We start from the raw sequence: 16059 nt of genomic DNA, 5'->3' as shown, positions 1-16059 counted from the left end.
AATGAAATTTACTTCTTTTGTGTGCACTATGTTTAGCACATGTGTGCACTATGTTTACTCCTTTGTATGCTATGCATACTCCTTTGTGTGCACTATGGAATATTACTCCTAACTGTACTCATATAAAATGGAAAATTACTATATCTAGTATGGAACCCCCGTAGGGGCTGCCCTTCGGACCTTGCTACGCCTATTTTTTCTTTCTCTTTGTCATCACTTGAACCTAAAAGCCTGAGAATGATCATCTTAACAATCATATTAGTCCAAGTGTTGTGTTGTCATTCGATCACCAAAATCACTCGAAATGGCATAAATGGTGCCATGTTCGTTACAGCACCAATGAAGAACAGATTGCAATTCCAGCAAATGTAAGTGTTGGGGGTGAGCCACATATGTCTCCTGGTTATGGGGGTGCGTGCGATGATTATGAAGAAGGGGTATGTTCTCCAACATCCCGTACCCGTTCCCCATCACCCAACAAACACCTACAAGCAGCATGTGCCAACAATCCGGTGTCAGCAAGGGACTCAACTCAATCCTTGTTGTAAGGATCACCGGGCTGTCCGACCCTAGAGGGGGAGGGGGTGAATAGGGTCGCTAATCGCTTTTTGTCCTAGGGCTCAAACTACTTGCATAAGATAAACCTAACACGTCCTACACATGCTAGTTATGACTAAGGTTTATCTATGCTACTCTCTAGTTACCCCTAAAAACTTGCAACCTATAACCAATCCTAATCAAACTAACTAGGAAAGTAAAGGCATGCAAGATAGAGTAAATGCGGAAGCGTAATACGATAAGTAAAGAGGTAAGTGCAAGAGGGATGCAAACTCCCGAGTAGACACGGTCATGTAACGTGGTTCGGCACAAACGTCTACGTCCACGGGACACCGAGGCTCTTCCGATCACGTCTTGCACTACGCCACCAAGGCGATGCCGGCAAGCAAAGGCAAGTGCCCACAAGACACTAAGTCTCGTGCACCGCCACCGTCTCTCTCGGTCACCCGGCCGAAATCCACTACGGAGCTTCTCCACCAAGGAGGGGGCCTCCTCTTCCCCCGCACAAAGTGTCGTTACCACTCCACACCAAGACGGAGGGTCACACGACGGATCACAAGTTGCTTGCCGCAGCAAGGCTTCTCTCAAGGGAGCTCTCGCAAGAACTAATCCCTATTACAAGCACTAAGCACTCTCACAAGTGTGCTTAAGCCTATATGATGTATGTCGTGGAGCTGCAACCACGGCCGGGTGGCGGAAGGCACCCGCCCTAGCCCAGAGGGTGTGTACTCGGGGGTTAGCTAGTCCCAGAACGACCTCACTCAAGAACACGATGAACACAGCAAGATTTAGAGTGGTTCGGGCCGCCAGAGCGTAACACCCTATGTCCACTGTGTGTTGTATTGCCTCCCCACGAGAGTGTGAGAGCTGCGAGAGCTTGTGTCCGTTCGGAGCTTGTCCTGTACACAGCGAGTGCCTCCCTTTTATATCTCAAGGGAGGCGCGTACATGGCTGCCGGGACCCCGACAAGTGGGCCCAGTGATGCGGTATAAAATATAGTACTGTTCATCATTATGGCGTTGCAGGCAAAGGAGATCTTTCTCTGGATATCTTTGCCTGCTCTTGAAGTCTCCCGTTCAGCATGTCTACGCGCTGTCTTGTCGGAACGGCGCCCGTCGTAGCCAGCGGCGTCGCCTGCCACGTAGCTGAACGGCTGTGTAGGGAGCGGCGTAGGCGGTATGATGGAAAAGTGCCGTGCCGTCGTATCCATTTAATGCGGCTGACGGGCTCTGCGCGGGCGCGGCACAGGCGGCTGCACTGTGCACCTTGGTAATACGCAGTGCACAGCGGGGCCTGACAAAGGCTGTCCCGCGTGCTGCGGCGGCAGAGCATGCGTCAACCATCCACATTAATTGCGGTGGGTGGGCGAGTCCCCCTTGCGGAGGACTCGCGCACGAGCCCGCGCCCGTGCCTCCGGGACACGTGGCGGCTCCGGACCCCCGCACGGTAAGGGGGGTCCGGACGGCGCAGGAGGTCCCGGACCCCTATGGGGGGTCCGAGGCCTCGGCTGTCAGCTCGGAGCTTCCCTTCCTTAGAGACACGTGGCGTCTCCGGACCCATCCCCAGGCGGGGAACGGGTCCGGGGCCGTTGGCCTGGTGAGGGAAGAGCCTGACCGGAGGGGCTTGGCTACTCCGTCCTTACGCGTAGTTACGGATAACTACGCGGGTCCTGTCTTGCTGCGGTAAGACTGGGTATCCCTGCTATAGGGTACCGACAGTGGCCCCCGGGCCCACCTTGGGGGAGGTACGAACCCGCACGTGGGGCCACTACCGCGATTTGGCTCTGCATAGCTTGAAGTTTCTTTCTGCAGAGGTCTTGACCGGCTTTGACCATCCATCGGATTGTTCGCTGCCTCATCACATCGCAACGGCTTATTGACTCGTGGCCCCCACGCACAGTGGTACACCTAGTCATGCGCGCGACGCTCGGCATTCTTGTGGCCAGAGTAAACGGATCATTTACCACCGGCGCAGTTCCCGAAAAGCTCGGCCACGCCAGCGCTTAATACGCGCACGTCAGCTCGGCTTCCGCCTCGCTCCGCGCGCGCGTGGGCGACGGTTCAGATCCCGTCTTTTCGCACCCTTGTTGGTTACCCGCTCGCCCCGCCAGGTGGGCCTGGGCCCCCATGTCATGGACTGGGCGGTTAACTCCAGGCGCGGGCGTCGCTTGGGTTCCGGCGACGGTTCCGGGGTGCGCCGGTTGATTCGGGCTTATATTGGGATGAATCCGCATTCCGCGGTTACTTTCCCGCATTCGCCTTCTTCCTTCCAACCTTTGCGCCCCTTTGCTTCCGAGCTTTCCTCGCCCCTTTCTCCCCCGCACAGGTTGCTTCTTACTCCACCGAGAGATGGCGTCCCTTGTTCATCCCCGCCGCTACCAGACCGAGGGAGAGTTGAACACAGTGCGCCGTCTGCTGGGATGGAGTGCTCAGGAGACCGGCTGGGGGGTGCGAGCAGGCTCGGTTCCCCTTGGCAACCTCTGCGCCGGGGAGTTTGTGCTATTTATCTCGCACATCTCCACCGGCGTGGGACTGCCGATTTCTTCGTTCCTGCTGCTGCTGCTGGAAGACTTCGGCCTCCAACTTCAGCATCTGACGCCGCACTCCCTCCTCCTGACGTCCATCTTCGTGCATTTATGCGAGATGTTCGTGGGAGTTCGGCCCTACGTCATCCTCTTCCGCTATTTCTTCATTCTGGTGAGGTCCAGAAGGAGCAAGGACGAGGTGGGGGGGTACTACTTCTAGGTGAGGAGTGGGCGGAGCAGAGGGAGGCCAAGCTCGAGGAGAGGTCCCGCGTGCTCGAGGAGAGGTCCCGCGAGGTGGAGGTGGCCAAGGCGGCCCTGGACACCCGGGTGCAAGAGGCGGTCCAGGAGGCGGTCCGGAAGCACCAGGAGGACCAGCGCGCGGGAGCCCAGCGGATCGCTGACTGGGCGGCCAAAGCGAGCCTCGCACTGGTGCCATTGGGAATGAGCCCGATCCAGGTGGCGGAGCCGCCAGCTTCGATAGCTGACGCTCTCCCAGTGCTGAGCTCTGCTTCGGATAGGCTCCATCGTCTGGAGCCAGTCCTTGCTGGTTAGCTTGAAGCCGAGGGTCGCGAGCTGATCCGGATGGTGGCGGAGCACATCCTGACCTGCCTCCGGAGCCATGACCCGGCCATGTCACTGGCGCCCGTGGTCAATGGCCCTGTAGCGGAGACGCACGCCGCCGCTCGGGACAGCGTGCGAGAGGTCGTTGACTTCGTTGCCGCCTACTTCAAGCGGGAACATGCGGACCCTTGAGCGGGGAACCTGCGGACCCTTGAGCGGGGCATTGTACCTTTTTCCTTTTGCATTATGTAACAAACTTTGTATTAGCTGAAATTTTTGAAGTAGAAGAAACTTCAACTTAGCTGTTTGTCTGTTGATTTGCGGTATGCAGCGCCCCGGCGCCCTGGCCCCCTGGCGGATAGGTTCAATTGATTGGACCTGTCTGCCACGTGAGCCGTAGGAGATGCTCTGGACCTCCTTGGTATAGGGCAGCATAGTCTGTAAGATGAGCTAGCGCCTTGTTCCCTGTGTAGTATACAGGACTACATATAGAAGAATCAAGTTCACTTATACAGTAGCAATGATACTGCCATTTAGCTGCTTGACGCATGCAGAATCCGTTCGTGATGTGTGGAACGAAGCGGATGCTCCGGGCCGCCTGGAAGATAGACTCAGTTGTTTTGAGTCTGTCTACCATTGAGACTGGATCTTGATCTGCATGAAGGCTTTGAAGCAGATGCTAGGACCCCCTGGTAGGTAGGCTCAATGGTTTGAGGCTGGCTACCACCAATTAGGGCTTAACCTGTGTACCACTTCAAATTTACAGCTTAGTAACAGGCCCGCGGGACTCGTCCGTGACCAGCGCCAGGCTGGTACAAGGTCCGGGGCTCTAGATGCGCAGGTCCAGGTTGATCAGTGCTTGTTACAGAGTGGTGGAGTGTGTAGGCTTAGGGTACGGGACCAGGCTAAGGCGCTACACAAGGCTCCGGACCATTCTAGGAAATAGCACGATCTTCCCGGACCTGGCTTCATCATCCCAGGCCTCTCGCAGCAGTGGCAAGATCACTTTGTTGTACTCAATCTTTTGAGATATAGGACTGGGCATGCCGTGTTGGATTTAGGAAACCAACTCTTGAGCTGGAACGGGGTCCGGGCCCTTAATTACCTGACTCCAGGTACTAGAGTACTTTTTACAGGGTGGTGGAGTGTGTAGGCTTTTGGGTACGGAACTAGCTAAGCGGCTACACAGGACTCCGGACCACCCCAGGAAACAAGCACCCGCTCTCCAGAGTAGGTCCCTAAGGGTCTGGACTCTTCTCCAGCAGCAAGAGGGTCCGGATCTGTACGGCAGTCCAGCAACTCAGCTCAGATCTTAGTTGTAGCAACAAGGACAGAAGTCCCCGCGGGGGGTTAGAGAGGTAAAAACTTTGAGAATCGGCATGCGAATTTAAATTTTGACACAAAGACAGAACTGGGAGAAATTATTTCCTTTGCAATCTTGTTGTACATGGCTTGCGCGATGGATGCCAGAGACTGGGTTTACGAGGTCGGACCTCTACCGTTCTGGGCCGCGCGTTAGCCGACGGTGCGATGGATGCCAGAGGTCGGGTTTACGAGGGTGGCCCCCAACCGCTCTGGGCCGCACGGTAACTCTATCTTATTACAAAGGAAAGGATTATTTCCCGGCTCTGCCTAGGTGTAGAACTTACGCAGATGCTCAATGTTCCATGGGTTGGGCAGCGGCACTCCATCTTCTGTGGCGAGGCGAATGCATCCGGGCCGGCATACCTCTGTAACCCTGAAGGGCCCCTCCCAGCTGGGGGAGAGTTTGTGAAGCCCTGCTCTGCTCAGGATTCGTCTGAGGACGAGGTCACCAGCCCGGAGCTCCCTGCTGTGCACGAACCGTTGATGATAGCGCCGGAGCGCCTGGTTGTAGCGTGCATTTCGGATTGCTGCTCGCCACCTTCGCTCATCAACGAAGTCCACGTCGTCGCGCCGCAGCTGTTCCTGCATGGATTCGTCAAAGGCCTGGACCCGTGGTGAGCCCAGGTGAATTTCTGGGGGAAGGCATGCTTCAGCCCCGTAGACCAGGAAGAACGGAGTCTCCCCGGTGGCTCGGCTGGGTGTGGTCCTGTTGCCCCATAGTACGCATGGAAGCTCGTCAACCCATTTGGCACCATGCTTCTTCAAGCAGTTGTAGGTGCGGGTCTTGAGTCCCCTGAGGATCTCTGCATTCGCTCTCTCAACCTGTCCATTGCTGCGGGGGTGTGCTACGGACGCAAAGCATAGCTGGATGCCGATGTCCTCACAGTACTCTTGGAAGAGTCTGCTTTTGAATTGGGTCCCGTTATCCGCAATGATGCGGCTTGGGACGCCAAATCTGCACACAATGGACCTGAGGAAGGCCATGTTGTTGGTGGCCTTGAACTCAAGGTGCACCATGTACTTCAGCTGATCTCCGTTTGGGTCGATGAGGACCACACCAGCCCCGGCCCACTTCTCGCGGGCGGACCCGTCAAAGAAGAGTGTCCAGTGAGGCTCGGTGAAGACTGGTGCCCTGATTTCCAGCTCCGGGGGTCCAGCGTTGACGACCGGACCCCCAGGATTGCTTGGGGAAGGAGTCCACTCCGCTATGAAATCAGCCAGGATCTGGCTCTTGATTGCATGGCGTGGCTGGAAGTCCAGTTGGAACTCTGCCAGCTCTGCCGCCCACTTGGCGATATTGCCTGTGGCGTTGGAGTTGTGCAGGATCGCTCTTAATGGGTAAGAGGTCACTACGACAACTCGATGTGCCTGAAAGTAGTGGCGCAGTTTCCTGGACGCAATTAGTATCGCATAGATAAGCTTATGCGTCTCAAGATACCTGGCCTTCGCCTCGTGGAGGACTTCACTGACGTAGTAAACCGGCTTTTGGACAGTCTGGATCCTGGTTACCGGGTCCGGCACGCCCTTATCCACCACATCAGGTCCTTGGGCCCCCAGCGGCTCCGGGCTCCCATTGGCACAAGGCTCGTCCGGACCCCCTTGTGCGGGGTCCGGGGCTTCAGGCAGAGGTGAGGCTGACGGGCCCCCGTGTCCGGGGTCCGGCTCACCATCTTTGGCCGGGGAGACCTTGGTGTCCCCCTGGCGAGCTTGCTCCGCCCTCTCGGCGACCAGCACCATGCTGACTGCCTCCGCAGACGCAGCAAGATACAGAAACAACGGCTCACCGGGCTCTGGAGCCACCAATACTGGCAGCGAGGTGAGGTGTTGCTTCAGCTCCTGGAAGGCCTGTTCAGCCTCTTCGGTCCAAGTGAATGGACCGGACCTCCTCAATAGTTTGAAGAAGGGGAGGGCCCTCTCAGCTAGCCTCGATATGAAGCGGCTAAGAGCAGCGAGAGATCCAGTGAGCTTCTGGACATCCTTGATGCTGCCAGGAGGCCTCATCGCTTCAATCGCCTTGATCTTGGCTGGGTTTGCCTCGATGCCTCGATGTGAGACCAGGAAACCCAGCAGCTTCCCTGCTGAGACGCCGAAGATGCACTTCTCGGGATTCAGCTTCGTTCGCGTGGCGCGGAGCCGGTCGAAGACGAGGGACAGGTCCTCCACTAGTGTTGACCCTACCTTAGTCTTGACCACAATGTCATCGACATAAACCTCAACAACATCTCTAATCAGATTACAGAAGGTTTTGTTCATAGCTCGTACAAACGTGGGTAAGGCATTCCTTAGACCATACGGCATGACAATGTAGCAATAAAGCCCATCTACTGTTACAAAGGCAGTATGCTTCCTATCCTCTATAGACATCTGAATCTGGTGGAAACCAGAGTATGCATCTAGGAAAGACAAAAGGTCACACCCGGAGGTGGAGTCCACGATCTGATCGATACGTGGAAGAGGATAGGGGTCTCTAGGACATGCCTTGTTGAGGCTGGTGTAGTCGATGCACATCCGAAGCTTCCCGTTGGCCTTTGGGACGACGACCGGATTGGCCAACCACACGGGGTGGTGGACCTCCTCGATGAAGCCGGCATGTAGGAGCTTGTGAACTTCTTCGCGGATGAAGTTTTGTCGCTCCACGGACTGCTTCCGAGGCTTATGGCGCACCGGCGTGGCGTCGGGGTAGATCCTCAGATTGTGCTCGATCAGTTCCCTGGGGATCCCGGGCATCTGTGACGGTTCCCAGGCGAACACGTCCACATTTGCCCGGAGGAAAGCGATGAGCGCGTCTTCCTATTTCTCCTCCAGGTTCCCCGCGATACGGGTGGTCCTGGTGGAGTCCGCTCCAATCTGCACCGTCTTCACGGGAACATGGTCCGGATCGGACGGTTGGACCTTGGGAGCCTTTGCAGGCGCCTTGGGCTGCGAGGTGGACGGATCCTCCTCGGAACGCGCAGCCTCTGCCGCCAGAGCATGCAGCCTCTCAACTGCAGCGACGGCAGCGGTGCGGTCGCCCTGCACGGTGAGGACTCCGGCAGGGGAAGGCATCTTCAAGACCAAATACCCATTATGAGCAATGGCCATGAAGCGGTAGAGCGCCGGCCGGCCAATGATGGCGTTGAACGGGAGGTTTACTTCCGCAACATCGAACAGAACGCTCTCTGTGCGGAAGTTCTCCTCGGTCCCGAACGTGACCGGCAGTGTGATGCTCCCCAGAGGGAACACCGGGTGTGGGCCCACTCCAGAGAATGGGCGAGAGGGAGTCAGCTTGGACTCCGGGATCTGCAGCTGCTTGAACGCTGCATAGCTGATGACATTGAGGCCTGCCCCACCGTCAATCAGCACGTGATAGAGCCTCACGTTGGATATGACAGGAGCGGTGACTAGAGGTAGTACACCAGCTCCGGCCATATTCTCCGGGCAGTCGGATGGCCCGAAAGAGATGGTGGTGTTCATCCACCTCTGGTGCGGCGCCGCCTTCGGGACCCCCGGCTTCACCGAGAGGACCTCCCGGCGAAGGGTCTTCACATCCCGTCGGGAGACAAGCTCCCAGCTTCCGCCGTACATTACATACAGCTTCTTGCGGCGGTCGCCGTTGTCGGAATCGGAGTCATCGTCGTGGTAGACGCCCTTCAGCTCTCGAGCGGGGGATTGGTACCCCAGCTCCTTCTCCCCGGCGGTGGCCCCGCTGTCGGAGGCCTTCTCCTTACCGGCCCGCTGGCGAGGAGGGGGTGAACCGTCCTTGGAGGACTGCTCACGCCGCCCACTGACCCGCTTCGCGAGCTTCTGGATCTCACGGCAGTCAGCGGCGCTGTGGCGAGCGGTGGGATGCACTGGGCATGAACCTCCGCTTCCACCTTGCGGGCGAGGGCATTTGCCGTGTGCATTCTGGCCCCCAGCCGCTGCTGCCGCAGCCGGCGTCGCTGCTGGCGCCGCCGCTGCAACGACTGGTCCACCAGATTGCAGTTCTCCGCGATTCCGGTTCTTGTTCTTCTTCTTCTTGCCACCGCCCTGAGCGGTAGCACTGGAGCCGCCAGCCTTGGCGTCTCCACTTTGGGGGGCTGAGTGCCATGCACGACCCTCAGCGGCCCTGGCACACTTGTCTGCCAGGGAGAAAAGCGTAGTGACGCTTTCCACCTCGTGCGTCGCCAGCTTCTCGAGCATCTTCTCGTCACGTACCCCCTGGCGGAAAGCAGTGATAATAGATGCGTCTGAGATACGAGGAATGGTACCCCGTACCTTGGTGAAGCGCGAGATGAAGGCCCGTAGCGTTTCTCCGGGCTTTTGCCTTACGGCGTGGAGGTGTGCATCCACACCATGCTGCTGGTACGCACTGGCGAAGTTCGCTGTGAACCTCGCACAGAGCTCTTCCCAAGACTGGATTGTCCCAGGTGTGAGGTTCATGAGCCAGGTCCGGGCTGGCCCAGACAAGGCTACATGAAAGTAGCTTGCCATGACGGCGCCGTTACCACCAGCCGCTGTGATGGCAGTATCGTACACCTGCAGGAACTCCGACGGGTTAGTGGTACCGTCGTACTTTTCCGGCAGGTGGGGGCAGAACTTGGATGGCCATGCCACTGCTCGGAGGTGGTCCGCCAGCGCAGCGCAGCCCACCCCAGCAACTGGTGCGCCTGGCTGTATCCGGGCGTTCACCGGGGGCTTGGGTGCCACCACGTCCAAGTCGACGTTGAGGTTACGGCCCTCAATGTTAAGACGGCGCTCTCGCGCCCTCTCAACGGAGACGCGGGCATCCTCTCCCGCGCGCCGGCGGTTGAGCTCCGCCCGCAGGTCTTCTGTTCGTGCACCCCTCACGGTAGGGGAGCGCACGGACGCCGACACACCGCCCTGACGCTGGTGGTAAGGTACCACCGCATTGCCGGGCGGAGGTCGTTTCCCAGTCCTTGCAGAACTGGGGGAGGCCTGAGCCAGGTGGAGCAGACGGTCAACGTCGTCCCGCCACTGCTTCAGGGCGTCTGGCGAGGCTGCCTCAGCCAGGGGGTTGCGAAGCAACTCCCTAGCCGCTGCCAGTGCTCCGCCGCTCGCAGCTTGTGAGGGGGCCCTTGATGGGCGCCCTGACTCTTGCCGGCGAGCAGCGCGCGCTGCCGCCGACGGTGGCCGCTCCACAGGCACAGTTGCCCCTGGAGCAGGAACACGAGGAGCGTGTGGCGTGGAGGACGCCACACCCTCCGTCATCTCTACGTCGTCCACACGAACCATGGGGACGATGAGGAGATGAACTGCGACCAGCTAAAGAGGCCCCTACCTGGCGCGCCAAATGTCGTGGAGCTGCAACCACGGCCGGGTGGCGGAAGGCACCCGCCCTAGCCCAGAGGGTGTGTACTCGGGGGTTAGCTAGTCCCAGAACGATCTCACTCAAGAACACGATGAACACAGCAAGATTTAGAGTGGTTCGGGCCGCCGGAGCGTAATACCCTATGTCCACTGTGTGAGAGTGTGAGAGCTGCGAGAGCTTGTGTCCGTTCGGAGCTTGTCCTGTACACAGCGAGTGCCTCCCTTTTATATCTCAAGGGAGGCGCGTACATGGCTGCCGGGACCCCGACAAGTGGGCCCAGCGATGCGGTATAAAATATAGTATTGTTCATCATTATGGCGTTGCAGGCAAAGGAGATCTTTCTCTGGATATCTTTGCCTGCTCTTGGAGTCTCCCGTTCAGCATGTCTAGGCGCTGTCTTGTCGGAACGGCGCCCGTCGTAGCCAGCGGCGTCGCCTGCCACGTAGCTGAACGGCTGTGTAGGGAGCGGCGTAGGCGGTATGATGGAAAAGTGCCGTGCCGTCGTATCCATTTAATGCGGCTGACGGGCTCTGCGCGGGCGCGGCACAGGCGGCTGCACTGTGCACCTTGGTAATACGCGGTGCACAGCGGGGCCTGACAAAGGCTGTCCCGCGTGCTGCGGCGGCAGAGCATGCGTCAACCATCCACATTAATTGCGGTGGGTGGGCGAGTCCCCCTTGCGGAGGACTCGCGCACGAGCCCGCGCCCGTGCCTCCGGGACACGTGGCAGCTCCGGACCCGCGCACGGTAAGGGGGGTCCGGACGGCGCAGGAGGTCCCGGACCCCTATGGGGGGTCCGAGGCCTCGGCTGTCAGCTCGGAGCTTCCCTTCCTTAGAGACACGTGGCGTCTCCGGACCCATCCCCAGGCGGGGAACGGGTCCAGGGCCGTTGGCCTGGTGAGGGAAGAGCCTGACCGGAGGGGCCTGGCTACTCCGTCCTTACGCGTAGTTACGGATAACTACGCGGGTCCTGTCTTGCTGCGGTAAGAGTGGGTATCCCTGCTACAGGGTACCGACAATGTATAATGAAGCTCTAGGATGGTTGGAGATGATATTTTACTCTTGTATGCTTGTATGGTCTCCAACAACCTCAAATGACCCGGCCTTGGGGGTATATATAGGCAGCCCAAGCAAATATAGCCGTTGGAGAAAAGCTGCCAAAAAAACAATTAACGCCGGTTAATCCGACGTACCTCCAAAGCCATCACCGGTTCAACCGGTGTATGTAAACTGTCCACTTGAAAACTAGCTGTTGGCAATTAACTGGTGTATCGTCGGTTTAACCGATGTATCGTCGGTTTAACCGGTGAGTGTAACTTCTTAACGTTCCATGAAAAATCACCTCTCTGGACAACTGAACCGTTGAGATTGACCGGTGCATCATCGGTTCAACCGGTGTATGTATTTTCCTCGGTCTTCATCTGTCAATGCACCGACGTAGGCAATTTCTTTAGCGTCGGTTAATCCGGTGTAAAACCCTAGCCCGCAGACCTTCTCTGTGATTGCACCGGTGAGTTCATTTTGCCCTACATCGGTTTAACCGATGATAGCAAAATGCCTCAATCCTTGTCCCTTGGACCGAAGAGCTTTCAGGGCGCTGCCCTGAGACCCGCGAGGGGCGGCCCTTCGGATCTAGCTACGCCTATCTTCTCTTTGTCATCACTTAAACCTAAAAGCCTGGAAAAGTTCATCTTAACAATCATATTAGTCTAAGTGTTGTGTGTGTCATCAATCGTCAAAACATTATATTGAAATATGGCATGAGAGGCCATATTCGCTACAATTGTCAACGACACCGGCGCCAAAGCATCAGCATCATGCACCAAGCGATCCTCCTGCTCCTTCAAATGCACAAAGACCCGGGCATACCATTGTTAAGGGTATTATAGTCATAGCACCTAGTCTAGGGTTTGTGGGTATCCTCTTGTATTGTATATATAGCCCAAAGGGCCTCTATCAATACACACACAGTTCACTCTCTCTTTCATTCGTAACTTGGTATTAGAGCTTTAGGTCCCGATCCGGCCGCCACCCTCGTATGCCGCTGCGCAGCCCCTGGGAGCATCCATCTTGCTCCTGGGGGCGGCATCTCCTCCAGTAGCCCCAAACCCATTTCTTTTTTTTAGTAGCAGAGTCGCAGCAGCAGCAAGCAAGTTTTCGTCGGGTCACTGTTCTCCGCCGCTCGTCTTCCTCTCCGTTCGCCGCTCGCGGGAGGGGAGCAGCAGGCCCTGCACGTTGCGGATCTGGTCCTCCACGCCAGCCCAGCCTTCCTCGTCCTCATTCGCGCCAGATCTGGCCGTCGTCTCCCCTGCCGTCGTCGCCGCGGGGGGCTCTCCATCTACGGCCGCCGTCGCGGCCGGCTCCGCAGCCTCCTCTTCCGCCGCCGCATCCGCCCGTCGCAGATCCGGTCATCTCCGCCGGTGGTCTTCATCCGCGCGGGCGCCGTCCGTTGCGTCCCCGTCCGCGCCGTCATTCTCATCTCTGCCGGTCGCGGAGCCGGCCGTCTGCCCGACGCGGCGGCCTCCGCCATCCCGGATCCGCCTATTGCGGAGCCGCCGGCCGCCTGTCCGCGCTGTCTGCGTCCGGCACGCGCTGTCTGCGCGCCCGTCGCGGACCTCCATCCGCGGGCCCGACCGCCCGTCGAGGACGTCGATGCGGCCGCCCGCCCATCCATCCCTCAGCGGCTCTTCATCGCCCATTGCTGCGCTGCCTCGATTCGTCGCTGCCGTCATCCACCCGTCCGTCGCTGAGTCGCCGTCCACTCACCTCGTCGCCGTCCGTGGTCCTCCGCCCGTCGGGAGGAGCCGTGCATCTGCGGCTCGTGGTCGCCTGGCTCCTCTCCGCTCGTGCGTCTTCTCCATGGCCTCCGCTGCCTTATGCAGCCTGTGGTTTGTGCTTTTATAAATTTGCTGCAGCTATGGGCCGTATCACAGCAGCTAAGGGCCTCCTCTGCTCTTTTTTTTTTCCTCCATCATTTTTATCGCTGCTATTGCTGCTGCCTGCTAGTATCCTTGTTTGTCTTTGCTTCTGTCGAGTCCATCCAAGTCTGCTGCTAGAGTGTCTTTTGCTTTTGCTGCATCTACATCATGTCAATCCAAGTCCAATTGCTCACATATAGTTCGTCGATGCCGTGCGTGTCCACATATTCAAGTTGTCAGTCAGCCATCTTTGTTTTATGGTTAGCTGAGTCCCGTCGATTTACCTAATCTCATCATCATTATTGTGGTGCGACAATGCCCTCTTGGTCTCTTTCGGAGCCGTCTTGCTCCACGTCATGATCAATGGCCGTCTATTTGTCGTCATCACCTTCCTGTCTCACCACTTGCCGTCTTGTGGTGGTACTTTCTATATTTGGCTGGTTTGGCACATCTCACTGTTCTTGTCGTATTCAAAGTCTCCAAAGCAAGACTCATGTTTGAGGAGTCGACGTACTGGTTTGTGAAGACTCGGGCTATTCACTGAAGTACGGTAGTGAAGGCGACACCCTCTTGTGGAGGAGATCCTTTTATACATCGACATGTTCCAAGAGTTGCACGCTTCGACGATATCAAGATTTTAGACTTGGATGTATCTTTTTCTTGTTTCTTTTTAGTCTAGTGCTTAGTTCACTCTCCAAATGCAACGTCATTGCATTCACATTGCATTTGAGAGGGGGTGTTAAGGGTATTATAGTCATAGCACCTAGTCTAGGGTTTGGGGGTATCCTCTTGTATTGTATATATATAGCCCAAATGGCCTCTATCAATACACACACAATTCACTCTCTCTTTCATTCGTAACAACCACGAAGCAACTGGGTCCATTGTATGAATACCCCCTCTTTAAGGCGACAGAACAGCAGCTATATATGATGAACCCTCAATGGGCTGATGATGCAATCCCCAAGAATTACAAGTTCGGACAACCATTTGTCACATGGAAAGAGTTCAATGAATGAACTCCCTTGGGAAATGAGGAGGTGGCACATTTGGTACATGGAGGCGTGCCAAAGAGGAGTTGATAGTGTTCAAGCTTCCATCGGTGCGAAAATTCCAGAGTTGGGTGGTCCCACCAAATGCATTATTGACTTCAGTGACATGCACGCCCTGTACCGTCTCGAAAGAATGGATACCCAACTAATAGTAGTGTGGATTCTGTAAGTGTCTTTCATAAGCCTAATTAAAGAAATATCTTTGTTTCTCGTGCATACTAATAAATTCTACATCATGTTCCAGAATGCAGATCAAGGATGCGAAGACTTACAAGGACAACACTAAATACCTTAACCCCATATATATATATCACAGGCTGAACATTGTAGGCCAAAATTTGATCTCAAAAGCAAAGGCTACCAAGACCGGACACCTGCACAGACAGAAGTGGTCTGAGAAGTGCAAAAAGGTGGCTGACTACATCGGAGATGTGATTGACACGAAATTGGGACTCAACAATTATGGCTCCATACTGCTTTGAGTAAGTTTCACGGTCTTCTTTTTACGATTCCAAAGTAGTACCAATTATCTAATTCCTTTTGTATTCTGATGCAGTGACCACTTTGTTTGCTTCGTGATCATTCCCAAAGAAGGAACTGTTTACCTCCTTGACCCAAGAAAACATGATCATAAAGCCCAGCTCAAAGAGTTCGCAGATATTATTCAAAGGTATGGAAATCTTGTGCCGCGAAATTGTGTTCTCTTGCACCGCACATTTCCTTATATCCACACACACACACACACACACACGTGTATATGTAGCTTTGCTTGGCCAATTTTAGGGCCCCCTTGGTAGTTTCAGCTGAGGACATATATGGCCTCGTACGTTAAGGAAGCATGGTACGTACAAGCAGTGAATATAGTACTAAATAAATAAAGTAGTACTGGTGACCATGCTACAGAGCTATCTGCCTGGAGGTGAAAATAAATTAAGGAGACAAATGTTCATGGGGACAGTTCGCCGACGACGGTCAACACTGTGGCGGTGAGGTCCAGGACGTACGGACACAGGCCCCATGGCAGATAGCCTGTGATCGATGATCGCTATGATAGATGACAGTAGCCCTGCCCCAGTGCCCCGGGACGCGATGGTACTTCGTTCCTGCACTTGATCGGACTCGATCCATCTGACGCAGGCATCCAACAGTACGTACGGTGCACATATGTCTGGACCGGATTCGATCAGTGATGAAGCAAATAAATAATGCACGCATGCAGTCACTAACTGATGCTGGCTAAGAGCGAGAAAAGATAACACTAGTCCGGCCGGCGAGATCAATCAGCGGAATCTCAAGGACGGCTACGGTGTGGATGGGCTATTCACAGACTGATCATCTTATAATTATAGTACATGTGAAGGATCGTCCTTAATTGATCGACGCCTCCATATACAGTATGTGATGAGCTTATTATATATGACACGGGAGTGATAACGTCGAGCTTATTATTATTACTTTATTAGTCATCGTACTAACGATGGCGATGTGCTGCTGAGGTGCCGACACAGACAGTGATATCTGTCCGGCAACCCCTTGCCCCTGGTGATCACCAGAACACACACCAACACCTGGAACGCACGCCAACACAGACACAGGGAGAATGGTGCCGCAACTTCGCGACGTTTTATGACTCAATTACTGAATATATATGAAAGATTACAGTGGCTTGATGCCACGACGCTGCTATCTTCACGCTCCACTACTGCCGTGCCATCCCACGGTTAGAGCATGCCGATTGCCACGGACGAGAAAGTCGCGAGAAGATCCCCCACTACGGCTACGAACAAAAAA

Source organism: Panicum virgatum, chromosome 8N, assembly GCF_016808335.1.
Source record: "Panicum virgatum strain AP13 chromosome 8N, P.virgatum_v5, whole genome shotgun sequence".
NCBI lineage: Eukaryota > Viridiplantae > Streptophyta > Magnoliopsida > Poales > Poaceae > Panicum > Panicum virgatum.
This window is presented reverse-complemented; position numbering follows the sequence as displayed.